Source organism: Chelmon rostratus, chromosome 9 (assembly GCF_017976325.1).
Source record: "Chelmon rostratus isolate fCheRos1 chromosome 9, fCheRos1.pri, whole genome shotgun sequence".
NCBI lineage: Eukaryota > Metazoa > Chordata > Actinopteri > Chaetodontiformes > Chaetodontidae > Chelmon > Chelmon rostratus.
The window spans coordinates 1,054,814-1,068,972 of NC_055666.1; the positions used below are offsets into that span (position 1 = coordinate 1,054,814).

Consider the following 14,159-nt stretch of genomic DNA (forward strand, 5'->3'; position numbering starts at 1 on the left):
GTGTAGGTAAACTGCTGCTTGACATGAGGAGTTAGCCCTCCTGTGTGAACTTACTGTATTTTTCACATTGATATTTTTAAGATTATACACACACAAACACACAGTGATCAGACACAGCAGTCATAGCCCACAGTGCTGTCTGTGGATCACTCTCTCCCACTCCTCAATTTAGAGGAAAACAAAGAGAAAGACTCCACACACCTCCAGACACTCTCTCTGCTGACCCCCTGTGTTCCCGGCTGATCCGACTTGTGCCGGTCTGCACTGGCTCCAGTCAACATGCCCTCGGGGTGGGGAATGTGGGAGGGCAAGGGGTCGGGTGAGCTGAGCCACCCAGGATAGAGGCTGCTTAGTGTCATAGTGATCTCTCTCTCACACACACACACACATTTACACACAGACATCAGTGATAAGGGCTGACATGTCTTAATGGTGTTGTCCAGCTGGGTCCTGCTGTGGACGTTCATGTGGCCTGAGGCGAGTCGAGGCAGCGGCAGATTGTGTTCACTTCACTGGCAGCAGTTAGTTTGCTGTTTATGTTTGATGTTGTAGCTGAGTTCAGCTTCAATTGAGTTAATTTCCTCTGGGCTCGTGTTGTTTATTTTTATATTTTGTTTCATTCAGATAAGGGATGTTGATTTCAGACGATGTATATTCATAGATGATCTGCAGTGAGCCACTTTCTTTTTTTAATGACTTTCAGAAGCCTTGTACTTAATGTACAAATAAGGATAGAGTCTTTTTTTTTTTTTTGCTCTATGAGTGAATAATGTGAACATGTTCAGTTTGGTTCCAGTGTTAAATTTTAAACCCACATCTCAACAAGACTTTGGATAAACCAATCAGCTTGTTTCATATGTAGGGCCCAAAAGTTAGAGTTAGCAACCTTTAGCTACCTGAATCACCCTCCTTTGTATAGATCCATAGAGATGAATAAGAACAAGAACTACTTGTGGGCGCAGTAGTGCAGTTGTACAAAATAACAGTGTGCAACAGTCGGGTTTGTCCACACTTGGGTCCAGCATTTAGATGTGTGTGTGATGAAGTCACGCATTAGATGTGTGTGTGTGATGGAGTCCAGCATTTAGATGTGTGTGTGATGAAGTCCAGCATTAGAAGTGTGTGTGTGATGGAGTCCAGCATTTAGATGTGTGTGTGATAAAGTGCATGTGCCCATGGTGTGTGGTGTAAGTGTGTAGTGAGTTCGGAGTTGTTGAGTTGATTATTGTTTTTGTCGCCCTTCCCGAGAGGTGTTGTATAGCCGAGTGAATACAAATGACTGCATACGTCTTTAGGAAGGGTTACAGTACATGTTTTTTTTTTCTTTTTTTTTGTAAAAGCTCAATCAGTAGTAATGTAACCGTAAAAAAATGTAGAAAATTATGTGGTTGTTGTATAATGACGGTTTAGGCACCAAAACTATTTGGTTAGTCTTATGCACCTGAAGAGGGCCGCTGCAGTGAAGTTACTGGCCGTGGTGTTGATGCGGAAAGCCACAGATGCGGAGCCCAATCCTCATAATCAGATGCCAGATCTCCCAACGTGGAACTGGGAGCACAGCCTGAAATGGTGTTCTGCTCGGCTCTGGAGGTCCTCTGCAGGCAGGCGTGCACAGTACTGACAGGATGCCTGTGGAGTTAGTACTACTAGAATGTTAGTACACATTCTGAGGCTTGAGAGAAGAAACATACTCAAATTCAACAAGCATTGAGACGTTGAGGCTATTAGAATTAAGTGTACATTGATATAATACAATTTAGAAAATTGTAGAGGGTCCAGCCACAAAAATGGCCTCAATGGAAGTGCAACGTCAGCACACCAAGAAGAGGCGTGCTGACGGAATGAGGAGGAAAACCCTGTACCCCTCATACAAGGCAGTGTAGCACAGTATTTCAAGGGTGGCACCCATGAGCAATTTAACAAGTTGATTCTTAATGTCATTATTCAAGAACTGCACCCACTTCACTTTGTGGATAGACCAGAGTACAGGGATTGATTCAGAGAATTTTGACCTTCCAGGCATTTGATGTCAAGGAGAACATTGGGAAGATTGCTTGAAGATGTGCATTTATCAATAAAAAGCACACTGTCCAAACAAAACCATGTTTGAACCATAACAGATGCCTGGTCTTAAACAACAGAAGCTTCCTTTGGGTAACTATTCATCGGATAGACAAAGAAACCTTAAGGATCTGCTCTGGGATGTTAGCCTGTTGCAGGATCATATGACATGTTTTGGCTGAGATGTTGGTAGACGAGCATAGAGATTTCAACATAAAAGGCAAGGTGATGGTCACCACCACAGATAATGGTTATAATATATATATATAATATTGTGAAGGCTTTCAGTGTTGTTCAGAATTTCAAAGAATCATTCAAGACAGAGAAGAAGGGGATGAGGAAGAGGAGGAGGGACCCCCTGTCTTTATAAATCTCACAGACATCTTTAATGGAATAGAAGAAGACCACAGTGTCCACCTCATCAGTGATGTGCCTGCCACTCCCTCAACCAGGTTGCTACAAGACACACTGAGGAAGTAGTCAGCCAGGCAGAGCCCTTAAAAACTGAAGACTGGCAAATTCAAGGCACTACGGAGGAAGCAACACAGGAGCACACAAGCTTCACGTATCAGTAAAGACAAGCTAGGGTGCCAGTTGATAGTTCCCAGTCCAACAAGGTGGAACTGCACTTACTGTGACATGGAGCTCTTGAATAACTGTATCATGACTAAAGAAGAAGACCTCCAGGTCAGGTTGGGTGACTGGCTTCAAAGTGACAGAACGCACTTTCGTACAGGATTGTGCTATGGTAAAAATTAAGTTCATTTTGATTTTGACGTACTTCAGTGAGTCTACTAGTGCAGTGAATTTTTAACTGAACTACCAGTACTATTAGGATCTTGATTACTACTCCTGATAATAATAATAAATGCATACCATAAGTGAGTCAAGCTCATGTTATTGTTGCAGATTACTTAAATACAAATTATGTTTTCCACATCTGTATGACCACGAAGGTCTGTGACTGCAGGGGTTTGTGCAGAGCATCTGTGCAGACACCCACTCTCTAGCAGTTTTAAATTAGAGTTCCCATTCTGTCAGAGCATTGGACATAATGTTGCCATTGAACGGAATCTTGCAGAATCATCCCATATCAAAGTTGTTGCATGGCAACAGTTGCAAAAATGCAAAAATGCAGTATAAACAGAACCACAGTCCATTAACTGTCTTTGGCCTTTTATAGATACAGTTTTGTGTTTTACATCCATAGATTTATGAAAAATATTAAAGGCTAGGGACTGCACAAAAATAAAGGACTACTACTAGGAGGTTTAGGGGTGGGGTGGTATCCATTTTCTCCTTTTGTTGAAGAGAGAATAGTCTGATATTTGGAAGGGAGCAGGGAAGGTTGTGTTTTTGCTTTCAGATTTAAAAGATGGATTTGCATGCACCACTGGTCATAAAGTCACATCAAAAAGATGACTTTTCCCATGTCTCTGTATCAGAGCTTATATTAACCCAACTGAAATCAACAAGTAGTTAACAGGATGAGTATGATCTTTAGCATTTTTTCCACTCGCAGCAGTTGCTCAAAACTTCACTTTATTCCACATCACAACAGAAAGCAGAATTAAAATGAAGTTAATGTGTTTGTAAAGGTCAACCTATAGCAAAATGCAAGTTCAGCATCACACATTGCCATCTTGTTCCACTTAATTAACAAACTGACATAATGTGTCGATTGTGGCTGTTGACAGTTTGGAAACTTATGTTATCAGTTCATTAATGCACGCGTGCTCTTTAGTCCAGTGGATCATGTGTTCCTTCACAGGTATTTGTTAGATTTGGTCCATTTTGATCGACACACCCACACATGCAGAGAAAAGAACAGAAAAAGGTGAATGTACATTAACAGTGGAGTGAAAGACTTCAGTGAAAGTACAGTCTGGTGTCCAGGTCAGTCTCACCAATGTTCCCTTGGTGCTCTCACAGTATTTGAGTGGATTGGTTGAAATAGGACTCAACTCAGCACATTAGCCAGTTGTGGTAAAACACACAGCAGAACCCCAAACAAACAAGTTTACAACAATGTATCGGTGCTCCACACATAGCTCACCACTCATTGACATGTCATGCTCAATGACAATAAAGAATCCTGAATCTTGAATCTCTCTAGTTATGGGCAGAGATAGAAACCAAAAAGTCTTCTGCTTTCCAAAACTGACAAAAAAGGCCAAAAGTGGAGATTTCCTGCCTGGTGACAAGGTTTTAGTGTTACTGCTGATTCCTGGGTTGAGCTTGAAAGCTTGCTACAGTGGAACTTTTTTGGCCTATCTTGTAGCCACTCCAGATCGTCAGCATAGAAATCGCATGTTACAGTTCATTTAGAGTGATTGGGAACATACTGAACGCGGCTGGATATAGAGATCATTCTTGAAGCAGGTGAAGCTGCTGTGACTCCCGTGGTACTGTCTGGTGTGTTAATCTTATTGCAGGGAAAGTCTAAACTACGCTGTCTGGTGCTCTGACAAGTTTTTTTTCTGTGGCTTTGACCAAGGGAGCATTTCCAGCCTCTGAGATCTCCCAAAAACTTCCCGCTCATTATTATTATTATGTATTTTACATACTCCAAAGCGCAGCACTCAGACTTGGTTGAGTTAATTGAGTGTAATAAAGCACATTTTTTGAGGCGTAATATTCACGGGTTACTCAGAGCCTTTTAAACAGCATCCATATTGTATACATCCAAACAAACGTCACTGTCTCAAACGCTCCCTGTTTTTACTTGCTGATAAAGCTAGTGGCTAGAAGTCTAACTAGAAGCTAGAGCGCTTCGGTACAGATTTTCAATAAGCTTTCCTGCTCCAACCAGCTGAACTCAGCTTCACCATTACATAGAAATGGTTAGCTATTACAGGGGTTTTGGAAGAATTTCTCTGCTGTGCCCTCAGCTTTTACTGACCTGCTAAATCCAAAGATGAGCTCTGAGTGGTCTGATACCTGCCAGTCGGTTTTCAGCAGACCAAAAGCCTCCTGCCAAACGCACCTCTCGTCTAGTGATCCTGTTGTTGTTATACATCATCATCATCTCATACATCCTTCCATGCTGATCAAAAATAGACATTTGATGTGTTGGCGTTTGCGACCGCAGGCCTTCAGTCGGCCCTTCAGCCGTGTTATTTTTTGTTTTGGTTCATCATTGGTTGGTTCACAGTCATTTAGTGCTTATTTAATCAACTTTGCAAAACTGTTACTAAACCCAATTCAATAAATTACTGTTCAAAACATGAACTGTAGCCTCAAAATATTTTTTTATCCCCATTCTTAGAATTAAACTAAATCTTAAGCTCATAAATTAACAATAGTTAGTTTTATGCCTGTCCCAGTCTTCTCTTTTACAGTGCAATTACAGCTGTTCTACCTAAACCTAGTGGTATCCATAGTGGAAGTTGGTGTAAGTTATTCATGTAAAAAGATTAAAAAAGTATTGAATGGGTTGATTGCAATTCCGCAGTACCATACTGGAGGAAAATCTGCAGCACATATGCAAAGTGAAAGCAGCAACAACGACATCAAAACAAAAATTAACCATAAGGTGTATCTTAAATATTCATTTACTATGATCTGAATTTTGAAAGAAGACTGTAGACTGCAATTCCCAAACGCATTATCTCTGATCTGCTAACGCTTTCCAGGAGAACACAATTGGCTGAATTTGGTGGTGAGAAGCCAGTGTCCATATGTCCATATGGTGAAGCTTATTCCTGGCAGGAATGAAAGTCGTTGTGTCAATGTGTTCATTACTTGTGGAGTTGGAAACAATAATATAGGAACATGAATGGCAGTACTTGTTCACACTCTGTGTGACACGAACACACACACACACAGGTAGTGGAGTGTTTCATGTGAAGTAGATGAAACAGTAATGCTGGTTGTGAGTCTGCAGAACTCTGGGCAACCAGCCGAGGAAAACTCTGATGTTAATTTGGTTGATGATTTTTGAGCTCCTCTTCACTCACACAATTCAAAGACCTCTTCTTTGTTACTGATTCATATCTCAACACAACTAATATTCTGTTTTATTTTGTTTTTAGCCACATAAAATCACCACTACCACAGCGTCTGGCAGAAGTTAAAACTGTCTAACAGTCAGTGTGTGTGTACAGCATGAGGAGAGCTTGACAGTCATTCTCGTAACAGCAACTTGTCTCCTCCTACAGAAGATTGTGGCAGAGTAGCCCTTCTCCTGTTCCCTCTGGATTTATGAAAACGTGGATTAATATGTACATGGTCTCCATGTCTTTCTTCTGTCATTATTCTGGCGTGGTAAAATTATTGCTCTATTGCAAAATATAGCAATAGCAAAATTATGCTTTATAAGCGGCTTATGTTTCATTTACGCATGAAATGTAAAACTAGATGTAATGTACGGTGAAATTCTTTCATTCTCATGGTGGATTTGTGCAAGGTTGCACCCATAGATTGAACCCATGTATCATACTGTAAAATTTTAATTCAGTGGCATGAAAAAATAACTACAAATTGTTAGGACACTGAAACATAATTTAACGGCATTTTAAAAAGTGTTGTTGTTCCAAAAAAACAAGCTTGCTTCAACAACAGTGTGTATCTCTAAGGGAGCGCCCCGCCACCCTGTGGAGGAAACCCATTTCAGCCGCTTGTATCCGAGATCTCGTTCTTTCGGTCATGACCCAAAGTTCATGACCATAGGTGAGGGTAGGAACATAGACTGACTGGTAAATCAGGAGCTTTGCCTTTCGGCTCAGCTCCTCTTCACCACGACAGACTGGAACAACGACCACATTACTGCTGCAGCCACACCAATCTGCCTGTCAATCTCACGCTCCATCCTTCACTCACTTGTGAACAAGACCCCAAGATACTTGAAGTCCTCCACTTGAGGCAGGACCTCTCCTCCAACCCAGGGGGGCAAGCCACCTTTTTCCGGTCGACAACCATGGCCTCTGACTTGGAGGCACTGATTCTCAACCCAGCCGCTTCACACTTGGCTGCAAACCGCCCCAACACATGCTGGAGGTCCTGGTTCAAGGGAGCCAACAGGACAACATCATCCACAAAAAGCAAAGATGAGATCCTGTGGTCCCCAAAACAAGCCCTTGGCTGTGCCTAGAAATTCTGTCCATGGAAATAATGAACAGTACTGGTGACAAAGAGCAGGACTGCCAGAGTCCAACATGCACTGGGAACAGGTCTGATATACTGCTGGCAATGCGAACCAAGCACCTGCTCCGTTCATACAGAGACCGGACAGCCCGCAGTAGAGGGCCCTTGACTCCATACTCCTAAAAGCACCTCCCACAGAATGCCACGAGGGACACGGTCAAATGCCTTCTCCAAGTCCACAACACACATGTGGACTGGTTGGGCATACTCCCACGAACCATCAAGCACCACGTGGAGGGTGTAGAGCTGGTCCAGTGTTCCAAAATCAGGACTAAAACCACATTGTTTATCCTGAATCCAAGGTTCGACTATCGGCCGAATTCTCCTCTCCAGTACCCTGGAATAGACTTTACCAGGGAGGCTGAGGAGTGTAATCCCCTATAGTTGGAGCACACCGTCTGGTCCCGCTTCTTAATTAGAGGGACCACCACCTCAGTCTGCCAGTCCAGGAGCACTGTCCCCAACTGCCACACGATGTTGCAGAGGCGTGTCAGCCAAGACAGCCCTACAACATCCAGAGACTTGAGGTACTCAGGGCTGATCTCATCCACTAGAACTACCTTGGTGACTTCAGCCTGAGTGATGGATGAGCCAACCTCTGGGTCTCCAGCCCCTGCTTCCTCTATGGAAGGCGTGACAATGGGATTGAGGAGATCCTCAAAGTATTCTTTGCACTGCCCGACAATATCCCCATTAGAAGTCAACATCCCCCCCCCTCCACTGTAAACAGTATTGGTAGGGTACTGCTTCACCCTTCTGAGTCGCCAGAGGGTTTGCCAGAATCTCTTTGAGGCCAACCGGTAATCCTCCTGCATAGCCTCCCCGAACTTTTTCCATACCCGTTTTTGCTTCCACAAGGCCCAGGCCGCAGCACACTTGGCCTGTCGGTACCTGTCAGTGCCTCAGGAGTCCCACGGACCAACCAAGCTCAATAGGACTCCTACTTCAGCTTGACGACAGCATAGCCCTCCACCACAATAAGGTGGCGGTTCAAGGAGGGGAAGCTTACAACACCTGGTATTCCCAAGCGGTCTCACATCCAAGTACTAACCAAGCCCGACCCTACTTAGCTTCCAAGATCGGACAAGATTGGGTGCGTTCAGGGTGGTATGGCCGTAAGACATATTGGACTATTTTCAGTCCAAATCCCTGCTAATGAAAAGCTGCTATTGATGGGCAATTATTATGGGAAATGTAGTGTCTCGTTTCAGACTACATATTAAAGTTGGCATATATCAGCCCCTGCTGCTTCTATTTGGCCAGTCTTTTGAAAGCTTTCTCATGTGAGTCTCCCAGTTTCATGCAATTGTAATACTAAATTGCTGGAGTAATCCTTTAACTTGCTAGATTAAACATAATCTATTGCCCAGATTGTGATGTTTCATGTATAATTTAGTAAAGCAATTTACCAAGGTGTAATGGTTTGGAAACATCGAGTGCCAGATGACTGATAGAGAGAGATGATACTTGCTGTCTTAATCACAGCCACTGCTTCTCCACACTTTTGTGCTTGCACATCCTCACACAAAGGTCGCCTGGCAAAACTTAGATTGATTCACTTCAGAGGAAACTATTATGGAAAGAACAATTGACGTGTCAGTCCCTGAGGAAAGCTTCATCCATCACTGTCCAATGGCCTTATTAGTACTTCACTACAAAATCCTAATTCACCCCTGGGGTAAAGAGGCTGCCACTAACTGCTTTGTTTCATATTGGAAGTGCTATTGATACTTTCCACATTCACTCACTCACTCATGCAGGACATAAACACAGCAAGTGCTCTTACACACACACACACACATGCAAACAGATGCTCACACACACACACCTGAGACGAGACAATTGTAAGCCATCTGCAAGCGCTCCGCGAACTGGTGGAAAAAGGTAATCAACAGCTTGTCTGACTGCTCATTACTTCTTCATTATGGAGTGGAAACAAACACAAAGCACCTGAGCTTAGAGGCAGCTTTTCTCATCGATGCTAGCACACACACACACACACACACACACACACAGTCAGCCTCTCACTGACATACAGATGAAGAGGGGCTGATAGACAGCTATTACAGCTCAGTCCCTCTGAAAAAAGGCAGCAAATAAACTGTTCCTGTTATGTGTGCTCACAGTGCCAAACTGGCACCAACAGCAACACTGTGGCACTACTCGCCCACCTGCCTACTGCTGCCCAGTTTGTACCTACGTGGAGACAGAAGATGTCAGCGCAGAACACTTCAGAGATAATCTAGGAAAACTTGACTATTTTTTTCTTTTTGCAATCAATTGTTTCTTATTTTATAATTTAAAATAAGGACTACATAAAAGGAAAAAGCTCTTGTGTGTGTGTGTGTGTGTGTGTGTGTGTGCGTGTTTAAAATCAGCAGTGTTTGAGAGGACTGGCTTGGCTCCGCTAAAAGTGGCCTAATCTACCCTGAAAAGAGTAACAAAATCAAGTCTGGGAGTCTGAGAAAATTATAAATGATCAACAGCTGTCTTGCAGCAATGGCCTGCAAGAAGCCGTTTGTTATTTCGTAGTCTGTTATCCTGGACACTTTCCCCCACTGATGCTTTATGACACAGTACATGAATTATTCCATGTATGTTTTGGGCTGCCCCCAAAATGATTATTTTTGAAGAAATGGGCCCAGATTTCTGTGGCAGCCTCTCTTTCTCCCTCTCCCTCTCTCCTCCTCAAGTTCATGGTTCCGACACTTTCTGTTGTTTTAAATATCGCCTTATGAAACTGAACAAAGTGTTGTTTTTACTATTTTTATATTATATTAATTAAATATATTAATCACGTAGCCAAATGAATACATGCACCAAATATCCTTACCACTGTCCACATACCACACACATTTAGAAGTCTACACACAGTGAATCCTAAAATCACCAGCTGGCAACCACTTGCTTTAAAAAATCACGACAAGATAAGACTTTATTCAGCCCCTGCAGGGGAAATTAGGGTGTTACAGGCAGCAAGCAATAGTATCATGAATAATAAGAGAATAAAAAATACAAAATAAAAGTTATTATATATGTAGATTTTAAAAAAAAGACTGTAAAAAATATATTGCCAATGGAAAATATATGAAAATAACAATCTATCAATCTATAACAATCTAGTTCTTCCATATAGTCACTACAATCTGGTCAAAAGTGAAATACACTGAACATCTTTACATTATATAAATGAAAACACAAAAAGGCAGATAAATTCAGCACTTAGTTTAAATATGTATCACATGAAGGACATGTACACATCAGTCACACGTCATGCTTCACTTGTGGTTTTGAGAGAGACCACTGGCAATGGAGGAGGTAGGAAAGGGTGATTATGAAAATGGGTGTGAGAGACAGTAATACAGTCATTTGTGAAGCACATTTCTTATGTTGGGCGGATTTGGCACTTTTCCCTCTGTACGAGCCACTAAAATATTAGTGACTCTCCTGTTTGTCTGTGCTCAGGTGCCCAAATCCTCTCCTGTTCCTGGCTGCGTCCTGTTTGCCTGCTCTCTACCAGGGAACCAGGGTCAGTCGCTACTTGGACTCTGTCACTTTGGACTCATCTCTGCACATTCTTCTTACATTTATTAAACTGTTATTAAATTAAAATTCTTTCAATTCACCCAGCAGTGGATTTGAATAAAGACAGGTAAATGTGAGGAATGCTGCCAGCTGCAGGATAAAATTAAAATTATCAACAAGAAAATAAGAGTTTGGATGTTATTTTGATGCTATGCAGCTACTAACTTGAATGAAGTTAGCCCCGGCCCCTCCTGTCCCCTAATATCACTTTGTGCCTCAAGAGCCGATATTCCAATAGTATAGCTTTTTCAGTCTGATAAACACAACTTTCATAAAATGTCAAAAAAAAAAAAAAAAATCTGACACCCATTTTTACAGAAAAAAACAAACCTTTCACGCTCTGATTTCAATTGCGTCCAATGCATCAAAGAAAAATGAAATCAAAGTAGCACTGCGTGTCCCCCAAAACAAGTTTTACTACTGCAACATAATTCACCTGTCACCTGAATCACCTGTCACAACAAATCCATATTTGCAGTAGGACTCCTGGTATTGTCTGTTTAAAGCTTTCCAAACATGTCTGTTTTTTACTCATTTGGCAGCTCGTGGGTTAAATTTGATAGCTCAAGTGACCGAGATGCAACCGAGAGAATCCGGTCATTTTTTCAAAATAAAAGATCGTTCAGACTCAGATAATAAATAAAGAGGATATAATTAATTATTTCTTGTGCAGCCCGGTACCGGTCCACGGGGGTTGGGGCCACTGTCCTATAGGATATCTGTTGCTGTAGTATACAGGGATACAAGTGCTACAGAACGCTGTATTATTTTGTACCAATTACAAACTGCTAGGCCAAGTTGCGACTGCACCTCACACACCCCATGACAGTCGGACAATGAACATTTAATAAGAACATGTACGTTTTCTAGAGTGTGGATGTCTCTGGACATGGAGTTCAGCCCTCCCTCCTTTTTCATGTGACAAATACAATGCCTGTATACACACACACAAACACACACACATGCACATATGTATGTAATGTATGTATGTATATATATATGTGTGTGTGTGTGTGTGTATATATATATACACATACATATATACATACACACACACACACACACACACACGCACATATATGTGCGCGCGTGCGTGTGTGTGTATGCGCGCGTGCGTGTGTGTGTGTGTGCTGGCCAATACATCAATCCAGAAAGCCATTCAAGTCACTGAATCAACCTGACAGTTCAAACCTGTGTGTGATCAGCTTTGCTACTCGGCTGAACACCTGAACACCTCCACTGCCTTGTTGTTTTCACTTCCAGTGACCCAGTGGATTCAGTTGCTTTCTTATAGCTCACAGCTTGTTTTCAAAAAGTTCTCGAGGCTTGGATAAATATTGTCCATGCTTAGTCCATGTTCAGTTTGCACGGTTTCAGGGCCTCATTTGCTGGCACATCTGTGTCCACAGAGAGACACAGGATTGTCTTCTGGTCCCACACTTGTAAATCCAAGCAACAGGCACTAACTTGAGTACTTTCTAAAAGTCCTTCTGTTTGTTTTCACAGATTCATTTAAATTTTCAGATGATGATTGTTGAGGTTGATTCTCCACTCACAGCTTTCCTTGCCATGATGAGGTATTCCATCAACCATGATTCCCTGCCAATGACAAGATAAAATGTTTTCCAGATCAAAAATAGGTCAGAGAAATGAAGAATAACTATGGGCAAGTTTGTACGAAAATATTTGTTTGTATGTAATATTATATGTTAATTACAAACTTCAATACTATATATGTATACACACACACACACACACACAAAAAAAAAAAAAAAAGTGGAGAGACGGATCCCAACCTCTGTGGCAGGTGCCATCAGAGAGCATCTGGAAACCCTGAGGAGGCAACTTCAGGAATTCTTCCCTGTGCTCAGCAGGCTACACAGCTGGATCCAGAGTACATTTTGTGCCCATAATGAGGATGATATTACAGGTCTCGGTTCCAGGGACATGGACAGTCCTGTGGAGTTATCTTGTGATACCTCTTAGAAACTGATCTTCACACAGAAGCGCGTGGCACAATTCTGGATGCATGTGTGAATATACTGATCTGTCTGGCAAAGCATTTCACATTTTTCTTATCCAGATACAGAGATGGAGTAAATCTTGTGTTAATGTCAATTTGTTGACTTCTGAGAGAGAGTTTTGTTTTGTGCTGTCACATTGCTCAAATATTACACAGCTGATGGAGAACTGCACCTGTTGAAAAATCTGTTTATATATATATATATATATATATAGGGACAAGATACTGCACATCAGGCTTTGAACACACACACAGTGCTTACTTAAAGGACACATTCAGTGAAGGTTTGACTCTCCACATGGGAGGTGTTGACAAGATTTATCTTTTAGGACCACTTTCCAAACTGTTTTGGCTCATTAAAACCTTTCAACGGATTTTGGATAATGTCCAAAAAGACATTTCATTTCAGTGGTACATTTTAACCTTAAAACAGTGATGTGAAAGTACTTATGAATAAAGTTGTTTCCATTAATCAACAATTCATCATTCCTGATGCTGGCCAAGCATCAGGAATTGGCCAGCTGTGGCTCCATTGTTGTCAACACAGAGAAGAAAACCATTTGCTGATGTTTTTTAGTTTGTATTTTAACTAACAGTCTGACATTTGAATGGAAATCATCAAGTCCATTTATCTTTTTTTCTCATCACAGAAGTTTTTCCATCTGATGCACAGGAGATGATACGTTTCAAAGAGTCCACCGAAGAAGCACTTCACCTTACACAGCCATGAACCTTCTGTAGTTTACAACGGATATGAATGGTCATAACAGCCCACATTCTCTTTAGCGTACTGAGTAACTGTAAGCCTGAGAACGCTTTGCTTGTACCAGAGTTTTACACCAGTAATTTTAATCCATTTCAGTAAAACCTCTGAAAAGTAGCAGCCCTCCTACTCAAATGGTGTTTTAGTGCTCTTTGCAGCCCAGAGTGAGGAGGAAGCTCGAAGCCGCTTCAAGTGAACACATACTGTCTCCACCATACTTAATGGCAACGAAAGAAATACGACCGAAAGAAAGTGAATTATTCCCTGTGCTGCCTGTTTAACCCTGGGTTACTTTGACCCCATCAGTGATCAGTAGAGGCACAAACATAGTCCACTCAGTTGTATTTGTTTACCTGTTTCACATCAGACTTATCATAAATCTAAATTCATTTCTTTTCCTTTCAGTGCTTTCAACCTGTTTGTGCGTGTGTGTGAGTGTGTGTGAGTGTGTGCCTCAACACTCCTACTAAAGACAGAAGACATCTTGTTCCATGTTGTTGCAAATAACCCAGCAAGGCTAACTATTACTCCTTATAAAAGATTAACTGTGCTGATTATTAATTCAACCTCAAGGCTAACACT

At 41.8% G+C, this 14,159-nt stretch overlaps 1 non-coding gene across 1 annotated transcript; it reads right to left on the minus strand.

The window, feature by feature from the left end:
- Nucleotides 1-8,208: 8,208 nt before the first annotated feature.
- On the minus strand, nucleotides 8,209-8,327 carry LOC121612110. Its single transcript, XR_006007130.1, has one exon. It is a non-coding gene; the product is annotated as a 5S ribosomal RNA (ribosomal RNA).
- Between the last annotated feature and the right edge of the window lie 5,832 nt (nucleotides 8,328-14,159).